Source organism: Acomys russatus, chromosome 4 (assembly GCF_903995435.1).
Source record: "Acomys russatus chromosome 4, mAcoRus1.1, whole genome shotgun sequence".
Classification (NCBI taxonomy): domain Eukaryota; kingdom Metazoa; phylum Chordata; class Mammalia; order Rodentia; family Muridae; genus Acomys; species Acomys russatus.
In genome coordinates this window covers 2,286,686-2,299,234 of record NC_067140.1, presented here as the reverse complement: position 1 = coordinate 2,299,234, position 12,549 = coordinate 2,286,686, and the positions used below count along the sequence as shown (strand labels likewise).

The window sequence follows — 12,549 nt, the reverse complement described above, 5'->3', positions numbered from 1 at the left end:
TACCCCCACCGTGTGGTCATAGACCTGAGGCTAAGAAGCAAGGAAGGCCAAGCCTGAGCTTTCAACAGAAAGACCTCTCCGACTTGCAGTCGCAGGGCACAGCCCTCGCCCACCGCTTACACGCCCCGATTGCAACGACATTCTACTGAGAGATCTGGTTTGTAGCATTCAGCTAGACGCAGCCTAAGGACTGGGAAATCAAGGTGACTGTTGCTCACTGTGGGACCTTGGGGAAGTCTCCTGACTCTCTAGACCTCTGTTTCCTCATGGAGGAGGGCTGTAATGCACACCCTCAGCTTGTGGGCTTAGGCCCTCTCCCCACGTGGACACCCTTCCTAACACAACCCGGAAGTGATCAGAGGACTTGGGAGGGCCCCAGCCTCCGGCCCCTTTCTGTGTCCCAAGAAAAGTCCGTCTCAAAGACACGGCTGTAAAAGCCCCAAACACCTTGGCCCTGGATCCCAGTACAGACCTCTCTACTTCCCTGTCCCGCAGGACAGTGAGACCCTGAGATAAATTGAGGGGAACCGTGCGTCTGAGTGAACCCCACCAGGACCTCAGAGGAGTGTCTCAGGCAGGAGGGGTTTTGTCTGTAATTATTATTATTTTGCATAGTTGCATTTTTATAAAAATTAAAACTTTGTATGCTTTTACAATGGGGCCGTGTACACCCAAGAAGTCCTGAAGGCTGCATTGTGGCCATCTAATTCTAATCAAGTTTTCAGTCAAGGCTGAGAACCAAGGAAGCAAGCCGAGAGAGGGATAGGCCGGGGCCAGCCCACTTTTCTGGACTGTTGTCTCATCGCCTGCACCATCCCGCATTCCTCTTTACTCTAAAGTAGGGCGGGGGTGGGGTGGGGGATGGTTCAGCTGTTTAAGGCCGTCATGACCGAAAGTAAAAAGATTTCATTGGTGCTTATCCAGTTGTTCTTGGTGAGGTACTCAGGTACACAGAGGGGCGGGGGCGGGGCTGCAATCCCAGCATTCTGGAGGCTGAAGCCTGAGAGGAGAGTTCAAGAATCCAGCCAGGCTGTCAGTGAGGGAAGTCAAGGCAGCGACCTGGAGCCGAAGCCAAGGAGGAATGATGTGTACTCACTCCCCACACACGCACACCTCCTCCCTAATATCTCCCCTCCCCCCACTCCCCCACCAATGCCCCCCCTTCCCCCGACTCCGCCCCCCCCCCCCCCCGCCCCAACACTTATCTTTAGCTTTCTTTTCTTTTTTGGAGAAGGTTTCAAGACAGGGTCCCTCTGTGTAGCCTTGGCTATCCTGGCTTCGCATTGTAGACCAGGCTGGCCTTGAACTCACAAAGATCCGCCTGCTTCTGCTTCTCTGAGTGCTGGGATTAAAGGCGTGTGACACCACGCCTGGGGTGGTACCGCTCACATCGGACTGAACCCTCACATCAATCAGTAATAAGGCCACTTCCCACAGACATGGTCACAGCTTGACTGGACAACCCCCTCCCTCAGTTGACCTCTCATCTCACGTGACTCTTGGTTAGGCTGACAACCGAAGTTAACCAAGACAAGCACCTTCAGGTTTCAAAGAGACCCTTGGCTTAAAGGGACAAAATTCAGACGTCGTTTCCATAAATATCTTGAGAAAGTGAAAACTGCCTCCCTTTTGTGTAGGGGGGGGAGAACGGATTTGTCTGCAGCACTGTGGGGGGGGGGGAAGCTAGGGCCTCTTACATGTGAGGCAAGCTCCCCACAGCCTGAGTACAGTCCATCTGTACTTTCCCTTACACAGCTGGCCAGGATGTGGCCATGTGTGTCCAGAGACAGCATAGATGAGGAGAGATAGTTCTAGAGTGACCAGTGAGTGTTGAGGGTGCATGTGTCCGAGTGACATTCTGGCTCCCACGCTCTATCGAGGGAGGAGGATAAGGTGGGGTGTGCCGGCAATTGAGAACCTGTGGGGATTTGGTCTGGCTTGACTGTCACCCCATCTTAGGAGCTTCCAGCTTGTATATTGGACCGAGTGAGCACTGCTGGCTCAGCCTCTTCTCAGCCAACTGGTGGGAGAGCCTCACTCCCAGGATTCCTAGGGGTGGGAGTAAGCAGCTACGCAGACGCGGTGTTCAGTAGTACCATCGCTACAAACAGTAAGTGCCCTGCCCACCGCAGAGCCCTGATGCCCCTGGGGATCCTGTCCATCCCAGAGTAAGTCTGTTTGGCCGGTGAACTCCAAGGATCCTCTGCCTCTCAGCCCTGGGACCACAAGCATGCACCACCACCAAGGTCTGGGCCTTGAACTCAGATTCTTGTTCTTGCAAGGCAAATTCTTTACTAAGTCACTTGCCCAGCCCCGGGAGTCCAGTCTTGAGTCTGACCGAAGATGTGGGATGTTTCTGTACCCCCAATGAATGGCCAACCAACAATATAAGTGCCAGCATGGAAGGTCCTAGCTGAAGGCTAACCTGGGCAATATGACAAGGCCCTGCCTTTTTAAAAAAAAAAAAAAAAATTTTTTTTAAATAAAAAAGGAGAGCCAGGCGTGGTGGCGCACGCCTTTAATCCCAGCACTCGGGAGGTAGAGGCAGGCGGATCGCTGTGAGTTTTGAGGCCATCCTGGTCTAACAAAGTGATCCAGGATGGCCAAGGCTACACAGAGAAACCCTGTCTCGAAAAACCAAAAAAAAAAAAAAAAAAAAAAAAAAAAAAGGAGACCAGGACTCTGAACTCAGCCTGGGGTTGGCATGGAGGTTTTCTAAGGATGCTGCCCCAAGGCAAGTAGAAGCAAAGTGGGTGGTGCCTGAGAAGGTGTCTGGGGCTACAGAAGTGCCATCTTGGGCATTCTGAGCAGAGCAGTGTGTCGCCCTGAGTGTATTTTGAGGGGGTAACCTTGAAAGGACCATAATGTAAGGTAGCTAGGACACCACTGGGATGATCTGGGGAGAAAGTGCCACCCTGGCAGAGGGCCTTGCCTGGGTGAGCTGGGCGAGGGCCAACAGCACAGCACAGAAACATGGACTTTGCCCTTCCTTCTGTGGTCATACGAATGCTTTTCAGGACCTGGTGACCCCTAGAACAAAGGGACTCCAGAACAGCCAGGTCAGCAGATGAGGGAAGTGAGGGAGATGGGGAGCCAGAGCCAGGGTGAGGCTTCTACCTCTGTCACGGGAACCCCAAAGAAATCCACTACAATCCCTCGAAGTCGGGGGTCTCCTGGAGGCAGTCTACCCTGCCACTGTGTTGGTGTGGTTCCCTCAGGGAGATGTTCAGGGTGGCCCAGAAGAAACCAGAGTCAGACGCCAGCCTCGCCATTGGCTCCCTTGAAAGCCTGGCCCAGCCAGCCTTACCTTTGGTTTAAGCAAGTCCTATTCCTGCCCAGAAGTCTTAGCTTCCCACCCAGTTCCTGCACAGCTGGTCTTTCCTTCCTGACCTGGGGCAACCCAAAGCCTTGTTGGACAAAACAGTCCCACTGGATGTGACCTCACTTACACCTTTAAAGTCCGGGGTGTGTGTGTGTGTGTCCTAGCCTGTGGACGGAAACAGGCCAAGGCTGAACTGCTTGCCCTGCACTCCACCCTGCCTCACCTTGAGACGGGTATTCAAGGGCATACACCATGCACGCCTTAATTCCTGGAACGAGGGAACATGCAGGGCACAGAGCACTTTGCATGTAGATGAACGAGGGCAGGCTCTAAAATTGAGGATTATGAGCAATTCCCTGAGTGGGCTCCTTAAGTCCACATCAGCTTCAACACACCAGAGACGCCAAAGGAAAGGCACAGACAGACGTCTGGGGCCAACAAGAAAAGCCTGAAGTCCTCAGTAGCTGGCTGGGGTCAACTGGAACCCATACAGGGCGGGAAGGGAGGCAGAATTTCATCTTGCAAATGGGCACATTGGTTTCTGACCACAGCCCTAGAGATTTTGAAAGAGGGTCAACGTTCCTAGAGCCTCCACCCAGTCAGCAAATAGGCTCATTTCAGCTCTGGGAGACCCTGGCTAATTCTAGCATAAGCACTGCAGTCTATTTGAATTTCAACTGGCTGATGTATTTAGAGACCAGGTCTTACCATGGAACCCAGGCTGGCCTCAAGCTCTTCATCTTCCTGAGAGCCAGGATCAAGGGTGTGTACCTCCAAGCCTACACTTCCATAGCTGCTGCTATGCAGTAGTTTCTTGCTGCATCAGTTAAAAAAAAAAATGGTGGATGGAGCTGGGTGCGGTGGTGCACACCTGTAATCCCAGCATTCAGGGAGGCAGATGCAGGTGGATCTCTCTGAGTTTGGAGCCAGCCTGGTCCAGGATAGCCAAGGCTACACAGTGAAACCCTGTCTCGGAAAAGAAAAAAAAATGGCAGATGGTATTCCCTCTTGAGGTCCCACAGCCCCTTGCTCTTGAAAAGTGTGTCGTTGTGTATGCTGATGGCCACAGGGCACCCCAGGCTGTAGATGTGGACACTTGGGTCCAGATGAGAGGACGTCCAGAAGCCGGAATCCCCTGGAAAAGGTGCTGCAAAAGTCAGGAAACAAAATGGTTGATAGGCAGCTGAAGAGAAAGCCCAGGGGTTAAGAGAACTTAATGCTCTCGCTGAGGACCAGGCTTCCGTTCCCAGCACACACACTGGGCAGCGCACAGGCCCCTGATGCTTCCGTTCCAAGGGACTCCTACGCCCTCTTCTGGTCTTCTCAGACATCTGCATTCACATGGCGTGTTCGGACTGAGATGCGTGCTGCTGGCCCTGAGTTCTTCCTAGTGAGCTGGGACGTCAATGCCGAGGCTCACACTTCAGATCCATCCAGAGGAAAGAGGGCCCAAGAAGATGGAAATAGAAAACCAGGCCAGGATGGCTTTGGAGTCACATGCACACACAGCATGTGAAACAGGCTCACACATTTCCCTGGGCTCAGCCATCCCTGGAACTGCCAAGCACCCTACCTACCCATCTCCACAGAGGCCTGCCCTGTAACCATGAACAGCACGGCTTTAGAGGGCCTTGCCTGCTGCCCTGCCTGCTTAGCACCATGCCAGGACCAGAGGCCACCCTTGGCTATCTATGGCAGGCCCTTCCCGGGAGGGTGCTGTACTCTCGGCTTCCTTCACTCCGTCCTCACAGAAGCCTCTGAAAGGCTTCATGTATTCAGTCCAGGTTTGTATATAAAGAAACCAGAGCTCAGCAGGTGTGGTGGCCTGTCTGCACTTAATCCCAGGAGTCCGGAGGCAGAGGCATGTGGATCTCTGTGAGTTCAAGGTCAACCTGGTATACATAGTGAGTTCCAGGACAGCCAGAGCTACATAGTGAGATCCTGTCACAAACAAACAAACAAAACACACATAAACAAACAAACAAACAAAAAAGGGGGGGAAAGGAAGGAAGGAAACGATGCTCAGATGAATTAAACACCTGACCTCAGCATCACATCAGTCTTGTTTCTTCAGTTCCCAGAGGGAAAACTTCAGATGGACACAGCAAGGCAGCAAGCTGTGAAGGGTTTAGTTAACTGGACAAGACAGGCCAGCCATTAGGGGCCTGCCATCAAGCATGGCAGCTGGAGCTCCATCCCTGGAAGCAAGCTGGTGGAAGGAGAAGAGAGAGAATCAAGCCCCACAAAGTGTCTATTGACCTCCACACACACATACTGTGGCACACGCACCCCGCCACACAGAAGGTAACTTTGGAAAAAGAAGGGTTTGAAACTGCAGCCACAAGGAAGAGAGAACACAGTCTTTGGGGAAAAAAAGAACAGGTAGAACCCAGGTGCAGCAGCCCGGTGCTGGCCTCTTCCGTGCCTTCCTCAGCCTAGGTGCTGACAGGAAAGAGGCATGCTTTCAAGCCCCTTTACTCAGAATGCACAAGCAGATGTATTGGATGCTGCCCTGGGTCTGTTATAACACAAAAATTGCCACACACAAACCACGCAGACACCCATCTCAGTTAGAGATGGATGGTTTATTTTGAGCGCACACCCCGGGACTGGCCATGACCAGGGACACCAGGTGTGCAGATAACCCGAGTGCAGCCAGAGGGCAGCGACGTGTGTGGATAACAAAGTACATCATTGAATCATCTAGCGCAGGCTAACCTGACCCTCTGGCAGGAATGTCAGTGTCAGCTCTGAATAGCTGCTTCTAGGAAGCCGAGGTGAAATGTTTAAAAATTTTGAATTTAGGTCAGGTGTGGTGGCGCCCGCCTTTAATCCCAGCACTCAGGATTGCTGTGAGTTCAAGGCCAGCCTGGTCTACAAAGAGAGTCTAGGACAGCCAAGGCTACAGAGAGAAACCTTGTCTCAAAAAAAAAAAAAAAAAAAAAGCCGGGTGTGGTGGCGCTCGCCTTTAATCCCAGCACTCGGGAGGCAGAGGCAGGCGGATCGCTGTGAGTTCGAGGCCAGCCTGGTCTACAAAGCGAGTCCATGATGGCCAAGGCTACACAGAGAAACCCTGTCTCGAAAAACCAAAAAAAAACAAAAAACAAAAACAAAAACAAAACAAAACAAAACAAAAACAAAAAACAACAACAACAACAATACCAAAAACAAAAACAAATGTTTTGAACTTAATTTTGTCTTATAAGCTGAATACAGAAATGGCGGCAGTTATGTCAAAGAGTAGGCCTCAACAAATCCCGAACATCAAATTCATCCCATCAGGCTATCAGGCTTGGTGGCAAGCTCCCTTACCCATGAGCCATTTCTCTAACCCTCTATTGCCCTTTATGTCCTGGTTTAGAGTGCTGTTGGGCAGTCCCTCTCAGAGCTGACCTAACTGCCAGCAACCTGGGCCTGGCTTCCTGACTTCTCCACTGGGTGCACAGCCACCCAGAACAGAGACCACAGAGCTCTGGCTTCCTTGTGTCTAGCGTTGGACACAGTAAGGCAAAAGAGCTTTGACGGGGAATAAAATACTGGGGTAGAACCCAGGCCCACAGGGTAAGCTAAAACACCCAGAGCCAGCTAGAGGGACGGGAGCTCGCCCTTCACTAGGGGACTAGAGGAGAAAAGGGTTCTGGCGATTTTTTATTTTCTTTGACACTTTTCCGCACTTTGAATTTTTCTTTGACTGTGCATTTTTTTTCCTTCAAAATTCAATAAGATCTAAAGAAAGGAAGAAAGCTATAAGTAGATTCTATTGTTTAAGCCACCTTCAGCAGCTTCCTCTGGGCTCCCAAGGTCACCTGCACCTGACATAGATTTTTCTTTTTCAACCCTTGGCTGTGTTTCCCGTGAGCTATGGACTTTCTTTGTTTCAAAAGTTCTGTCTCTGGACAGGGCTCCGTGCCCCTGTGCAAACTGACCTCTTTTCCTTCCCGGCCTGGTGGGCTAAGCTTTGCTTCCAAGCCTGAGGACACCGCTCTGCGCTCCCCGCGACTGAAAGCTGTGGGGGCAGCATGATCACGAATGATATTGTCTCCCCCTCTCTGCATACCCCAGATTATTTTTGGAAGCACAGAACAAAACCCTCTGGCTAGCTCTCCGTGGGGGAAGCCTCCCGTTCGCCTCTTAGGGACTGTGTAACACACGGGAAGAGGGTGAGAATAGCACACACAACTGAAAGGAGGGAGGGGGCAGTCTACGGATGCACACACTCCGCCCACCGCTCACTGGTGCCCATGTAAGTGTTTCTGCAGGACCTTCCACTCGTGACAGTTTCTCTGCCAACCAAAGTCTGAACGAGGCACGTACTTTTCTCTGCCCAAGTTTATGAACGGAGTGATATAGAGAGAGGGTTTTCCAGCCCCAATACTCCAAGAGGCCTTGCTGCTTTGGTCTTGGACTTTGACTGTCAGTTAAGAAGGTACGTCTGAACTGGGGCAGTGGTGGTGCACGCCTTTAATCCCAGCACTCGGGAGGCAGAAGCAAGCAAATCACTGTGAGTTTGAGCCCAGCCTGGTTTACAAAGCAAGTCTACGTCAGCCAAGGTTACACAGAGAAACCCTGTCTCGAAAAACCAAAAAAAAAAAAAGGAAAGAAAAAAAGAAGGCCCATCTAAACTCATGGAAGAGTGAGTACAGGAGGCAAGGTCGCTGACGAGACTGCTGGGAAGGAGCACCAGTGATCAGACGTGCGCGGGTGAAGGCATGCCAGGGCTTAAGGCTCATCAGGAAGTGGCCCTGTCAGAGTCTTCATGAGCAGCCACCCCGGTGTTACAAGGAAAGCCTGAAAGAAGCCCTGGAGTTTCACTAGCCCTCACTTGGCTTAAAGGTCACTAATTTTCAGCTGAGGTAGTAACTCTTACATGTAATGCCAGCACTCAGGAGGCAGAAGGCAGGTAGGTCATGAGTTTAAGTCCTGCCTGGTTGTGAATCTGAGACCAGCTTAGGCAACATAGTAAGACCCTGTCTCAAAACAAACAAAAGCACAGGCTGGAGATGTGTTCAGTAGCACTCAGAGGGCTTGGGCTGACTCTCAGCTCCACAGGAAAGATAACTGCTCTCCTGCATGTCACACAGCTGAGCAAGCCACTGTCCCCACAGCTTCTGGAGACGATACTCTGCTGTGTGAGTTACACTGCCACCGGAGGAAGTGCCTCGATAACTGTCTGCTTCTCCACCCATTTCTGCTTTGCCTCTTCTAGAGCTGTGCCCATCTGCTTACGACTTGTCCATCTTCCTGATGGGTTAACACTTTTTTTTTTTTTTTTTTTGAGACATAACCCTAGCTGGCCCAGAACTCTCTATGAGGACCAGGCTGACCTCCAACTCACAGGGGTCTGCCTGCTTCTGCCTCCAGGGATTAAAGGCGTGCTCCACTATGCTGGGCTGGCTTGACACTTTTTTTAAAAAAGATTTATTTATTTATTATGTATACAGTGCTCTGCTTGCATATAACACCTACAGGCCAGAAGAGGGCGCCAGATCTCATTATAGATGGTTGTGAGCCACCATGTGGTTGCTGGGAATTGAACTTAGGACCTTTGCAAGCATTGTCAGTGCTCTTAACCTCTGAGCCAACTCTCCAGTCCCTGACTTGACACTTTTATCCTGAGAAGATAGTCCTCTTTCTCTGTTGTAATGGATCTAGAATGACTGACTGACTTTTTGTTTTCTAGTTACTGTATGTGTTTGCATGCAGACATGCCCCACTTGCATACGTGGAGGTCAGAGGACAACTTGTGAGGAGTCAGTTCTGTTTTTCCTCTCTGGGTTCCAGAGACTGAAGTCAGGTGACCAGACCTTGGCCCTATCAGTCTAATTCAACAATAAAAGGGAGATGTAACTGTGACATTAGGAGAGTCATGGGAGTCGGTGCAAGCAAAGGGCTCCTAACAGTGCCCGGTGTGCGCTGGGGTGCACTGGGTGGTAGAAGCAGTTTTGTGATTCTGAGCATCTTCAGGTCCAGAAAGAGGCAAAGGAGAACCAGGGGCCCATTCCTGTGTGACTGCTCTGGGCATGAGCCAGATGGGGCTGGAACCCTTCCTCAAGAGTTCATGGCATGGAGACTTTCTTTTTGGATACCATATGGTGGTCACACCCCATTTGAGAGCTTGTGGGGATTGAGAAGCCTCCCCAGAAAGCCACACAGCTGTGGGAAAGAGCTAGATCTGAAACGATGATGTTCCAAGCCGAGGAACTGATGTTAGACACTGCTCATCTGCAAACATATGTACTGTTACCACAAAGGACTACATACATTAACTGTCCATACAAACAGAAAGGGCACTCAAAGGGTTTTAGGTGGTTTTGAAGTTTTGCTTATTTTTATTAGAATATAAAGTTCTAACAAAACTCAAAGCATTTAGAATAAATGAACTAGAATTTCCAATGCTCCTCTTTAGTGTGCGTGTGTGTGCGTGTGTGTGTGTGCGTGTGTGCGTGTGTGTGTGTGTGTGTGTGTGTGTGTGTGTGTGTGTGTGTGTGTCCCACCAGTGCAACCAGTTCCTGCTGGGTTGCACTGGATGCAGTGCGGAATATGGCCATCGGGGGTCGCTGTCATTCAGAAAACAGAGAAAGATGGCCAAGAGCCTGCTGGCTGGGATGAGCTGGGGTCCCGCAAGCTTAGAGGAAGGCTTTGGAGCCGAGGCCTCACATGCAGAATCCTCCAGAGACTCAGAGAAGCCCTTCCACATGGCTGACCTCACCCAAAAGAGACTTCTTATTTATAATTAAAATCGAATTTTGGAGGTGAGGAGGTTGACCTACGTGTACTCCGTTACATAGCAAGTGCATGACACACTTGGAATCTGGTCTATGCCCTGCTGTCTCTGATGTCATTTCTTCAGGGAGCCCCTCTAACCCGAGTCTCTCTGTCCATTCCCTGGCATTTCTCCTCAGTAGTGTAGTTTTGATCTCTCACTACAGTGGGAATAAGGTACAGAGAGGTTAAGCTATTTGCTAAAGGCTACACAGTCAAACCGTAATAGTTGTAGTTTAACCTTACCCTGACCATCCATACTGTTTGACTGCTGGGAGCGAACATAATGGAAAGTGTGGCACCCATCTATGCCCTGTGCGTGCGTGTACCCAGAGCAGTCACACACATACACACACACACACACAACCCACACACACACACACTCCACACCTCACACACCCCACACCACACACACCACACACACACACACACACACACACCACACACACATACCACACACCCCACACACCCCCACACCCCACACACCCCACACACACACCTCACACACACACACACCCACACACACACAAACACACAGACACACGCACGCACGCACGCATGTGCGTGCGCTCACCTATAGCCGGCCTTTAAACTAGAAAATGTGATCCCTTGAGTGCTTCCATGTGAGAAGTGCAGACTCCCCTTTCCTCCTCTGTGACACTACCATCTCTGGCCACCCCTGGTGCCATGTCTCTGGTGATGGTCAGGGGAGGCCTCTCCTGTAAGGACTTTAGCTTCCCACAAGAACCTTGTCCTTGCAGCCTGAAGGACCATGGGTAATCCCTTCCCCTGCACTCCCACAGATCCACCCAGGGCAGGGACAGAACAGGCCAGGCCAAAGTGATGGAAACCAAGAATCAAGCCATCAGGAAATCGAGGTGGGGGCTAGAGAGATGGTTCGGTGGTTAAGAGCACTTGTTGCTCTTGCAAAGGACCTGGGTTCCATTCCTAGCATGTGTTCTTGACTTCAGTTTCAGAGGATCTGATGCCCTCTTCTGACCTCTGTGAGCACCAAGCATGCACATATCACACATACGTACATGCTGGCAAAACACACAAAAAAATTAGTGAATCTAATTTTTAAAGAGGCTGAGGCAAGAGCCAAGGGATGGTGGTGGTGACTGGGACAGGCAGGGTGGCTTTGCAGAGAGAGGGAGGGAGGATGTGGACCCTGACTATATAGTAAAGGAAGACATGACAGGATTTGAGGAATCTGGCATGTGGGGGTGGGAGAAGTTGTCATCAAATGTAATCAAATGTGTTGAGAGCCAGGTGGTGGTGGCGCACACCTTTAATCCCGGCACTTGGGAGGCAGAGGCAGGGGGATCATTGTGAGTTCCAGGCCCACCTGGTTCACAGAGTAAGTCAGGACAGCCAAGGCTACACAGAGAAACCCTGTCTTGAAAAACAAAAAACAAAACAAAGTAAAAAGATGTGTTGATATCCCACACCAAGATATCAGTTATCACATGTCAAACCCTGGCAACTTAAGGCAGCAGCTAGCATTTGTGTCTGATCTTTCTCCTCATCTCTTTCCAAGTGGAATGTGGTCTTATTTATCATGTAGTTACTCCAAACCAGCTCTGAGTGTGTCTTCTGCCAGCGAGTCTTGCCCCAGGGCAGCAGTTATCAGAGGGGACCACACTCTTCACTGGCCTCAGAGGCTGATGCCTCCATCTCACAAGGTGGCCTAGCTCTCATGCAGACAGTTCCAGGCCTCAACCAGTTTGTATGGATTTTGGGGGCCACTTTGGAACTAAATGTCTTGGAGAAAATTTTGCTTCTATTTCTTCTTCTTCTTCTTCTTCTTCTTCTTTTTATCTTCTTCTTCTTCTTCTTCTTAATTCTTCTGCTCTCTTCTTCTTCTTCTTCTTCTTCTTCTTCTTCATCTTCTTCTTCCTCTTCTTCTTCCTCTTCTCCTCTTCCTCCTCCTCTTCTTCTAGATTTTACTTTTAATGACGCATGTGCTCCCGTTATGTGTGAGGGTTTACACATATAAGTGTGGTGGCCTTGGAAGCCTGAAGAGGGTATCAGAGTCCCTGAAACTGCTACAGGCAGTTGCGAGCCATGCAACAAAGATGCTGGGAACCAAACTTGGGTCCTCTGGAAGAGCAATACAGGGTCTTAACCTCGAACCATCTCTCTAGCTCCAACTTATTATTGTTGTAAAAAAACATACAAAATGTATCACTTTTAACCATTCTAAGTGTCCACTTTTGGTGCAGTTAAGTAATTTTACTTTGTTATGTAACTGTTGCCACCCATCTCCCAAATATCTGGGTACTAACTCCGCAGTAGACCTCAGCCAGCAGACCTGAGCTGTTGGTACCTTCCATAAGAGTATTACACACCATCTGTCTTCCTGAGATTAGCTTCTTTCTCTTGCTTATGTGTCTTCAGGGTTTGCCCACATGGGACATATGTTAGGGTTCCCTCCCTTTTTCAGACCAAATTCTATAGTACAT

General features: G+C 50.3%; 1 protein-coding gene across 1 annotated transcript in view; it reads right to left on the bottom strand.

The window, feature by feature from the left end:
* The window catches only part of Snph (syntaphilin), a 714,025-nt gene that overhangs the window by 414,936 nt on the left and 286,540 nt on the right, over positions 1-12,549 (bottom strand). The gene's annotated exons all lie outside the window — the stretch shown is intronic.